The sequence below is a fragment of the Echinops telfairi genome, unplaced genomic scaffold, assembly GCF_000313985.2.
Source record: "Echinops telfairi isolate 266 unplaced genomic scaffold, ASM31398v2 ScPeMD7_2291;HRSCAF=2852, whole genome shotgun sequence".
In the NCBI taxonomy this organism is placed as follows: Eukaryota; Metazoa; Chordata; class Mammalia; order Afrosoricida; family Tenrecidae; genus Echinops; species Echinops telfairi.
In genome coordinates, this window is record NW_022106189.1 from 1,716,769 (window position 1) to 1,719,552 (window position 2,784).

Below are 2,784 nucleotides of genomic sequence, written 5' to 3' on the forward strand. Positions count from 1 at the left end.
TATTTTTAATTCAGAAAAGTAAAGAAGAAAATAAAGCCACCTCCTCAATCCCCTCACCTTTATTTTCCTTTGAGGTTACATAGCTCAATTTTATTGTTCTGATATTCTTTCTTTGAAAACTAAATGAAATTTTTTATTGTGAATTGGATCGAGGGATTAAAGAGTAGACTGGGATTCTACTTAACCATTCTTATACATTGTGCTTCATGTCACTGATAGCAATCGTCACAATGTAACATTTATTTTTCCAACTTTCTCCCTGTTTCCATTCCTTCTTTCCTAACCATTCTTAATGTTGTCCTTGGGTAAATTATCCCCTTTTAATCTCCAATGGTTGCTTATTCTAAAGTGGTCATACCTCCCTGAAGATATGGTTTCTTGGATAGATCTGTCTGTTGTTTGGCTGAAAATTGAACCATAGGGGCGAGTTGAAATGTTGAGGGCATAAAAAGACTGCACACTTATATATTGCTGGTGGGACTGTAAAATGGTGCAACCACTGTGGAAAACTCGTGCTTCTTTAAGAAGATGGAAATAGAAATATACTTTGATCCAACAACTTGGAATATAGCCTACAGAAATAAGAGCTGTGACACAAATAGATATATATGCACACCGTGGTTGTTACATCACTATTCGCAGTAGCAAAAAGATGGAAATACTTTTCTGTAGAAGAGATAAACTACGGTACATACACATAGTGGAAGACTATACATGGTAAAGAAAAATGGTGCACCAAGCAAGGACTCGCAGCTTGGAACAGAGCATGCTGCTCCTCTCTCAGAATGAATGGAGACCAGAAAGCGGACGCTCATGCCTGAGAAAAGCAGAATTTCATCCGGCACTTCTCCCATGTGCTCAAAGTGCTGATCGAGGATGAGCTGGGGCCCCAGAGACTGGAGACGCTGTTGCCCAGCTCAGGAAGGTCCTGGAGTACAATGTTGTCGGAGGCAAGTACAACCGAGGTGTGACGGTGCTGGCTGTGTTCCAGGCGCTGGGGGAGCCCAGGAAGCAGGAGGCTGAGAGTCTGCAGCGGGCCCTGAAGGTGGGCTGGGGTGTCGAGTTGCTCCAGGCTTAGTCCTGACACTGGGTGACAGAAGGATTCATCCATCACCCGCCGGGGGCATCCCTGCTGGTACCAGAAGCCAGGCATAGGTCTGGATGCCATCTGTGAGGCCGGGCTGCTGGAATCCTGTGTCTACCGCCTGTTGAAGCTCTACTGTCGGGGGCAGCCCTGCTACCTGAACCTGCTGGAGCTAGACGGAGATGGGACAGGTCCTGGACCTCATCACCATCCCCAGGGCAAGGTGGATCTCAGCAGGTTTACTCCAAAGAGGTACAAATCCATCATCAAGTACAAGACCGCGTTCTACTCCTTTTACCACTCTGTCAGTGCTGCCACGTCCACTGCCGGCATTGACCGGGAAAAGGAGCACGCCAAGGCAAGCAGATCCTGCTGGAGATGGGTGAGTACTTTCAGATCCAGGATGATTCCCTGGACCTCTTTGGTGACCCGAGTGTGACGGGCAAGGTTGGCACTGACATCCAGGACAATAAGTGCAACTGGCTGGTGGTTCAGTGTCTGCAGTCTGAAATTACTCAAGCATGCAATCATGATAGATTGGTAATGACGTGATTGGAATGCAAAAATGGGAAACTGAGAGAAAGGATTCGTAGTTGGAAAATCTGACCGTGGTGATGAAGCTGGAGATTGGCTGATAGAATTTTGAAAGACCGATGACGTCTTGATTGTGTCAAGATCGGAGGAAGGCTTCTTAAGAACATTTCTTGCTGGCAGCAAGGAGGGCTTGAAGTACTTGCTGATGAAGATGAAAGACTAGCCTTCAGTATGGGTTACAACTCACTGTAAAGACAACCCACATCCTCATACCTGAACCAATAGGTGGACAGATAAGAGACTGAAGTTGTCAAGGATTTCATTTTACCTTGATCCCCCAAATCAACACTTATGGAAGCAGCATCAAGAGCTGAAGATCTCCTTAAAGTATTAAAAAGAAAAGATGTCATAGATGTACATATGGAATGTAATAAGAGCTGTAAGAGCCCCCAATAAAATGATTTTTTTTAAAAAGAAAGAAAAGAAAAGATGTCCTTTTGCCGACTAAGGTACACCTGACCCAAGACATGGTATTTATAACCATCTCATATGCATAAGGCAGACTGGAGGTCAATTTATATATATGAATTATGGTGCTGGTTACAAATTTTGAAAGTTTTGTGAATTGCCGGAAGAATGAATAAATATGTCTTGGATGAAGTCTAGTCAGAATGCTCTTGGCACTGAAGATGGGGAAGCCTCCTCTCACTTTGGAATGACCAGACTCTGGCCAAGGACAGTCTGTTTGGTAAAGAGGCAGCTCCGTTAAAAAGAAGATCTTGCAGGAGATGACTCAACACAGTGGGTGCAATAGTGGACTCAAAGATGACATCGCACAGGATGGTGCACAACGAGGCGGCGTTCGTTCTGTTGTGCACAGGATTGATCACCGTGACTCAGCACCAACTTGATGGCAGTTAACAACACCCACAATGATGGGTCTTCTTGTGGGCTTCTTGGCCGCTTGAATATCTTCTTTATTGAAATGTCTGTCCAAGTTCTTTGCTCATTTTTTAAATGAGATTGTCTTTTTATTGTTAAGTAATTAATATATGACTTTATATTTTTATAAATATAATATAATATTTTATAAAATGTAATATATTTTATATATATTCTGGATACTAGACCTGTATGGTCCCCAAAGTTGTTTTTTCCCCCTCACA

The 2,784-nt window shown here is 43.4% G+C and overlaps 1 pseudogene; it reads left to right on the plus strand.

Annotated features, from left to right (window-relative positions):
- Positions 1-764: 764 nt before the first annotated feature.
- Positions 765-1,966, plus strand: LOC101652195 (annotated as a pseudogene).
- Positions 1,967-2,784: the final 818 nt, after the last annotated feature.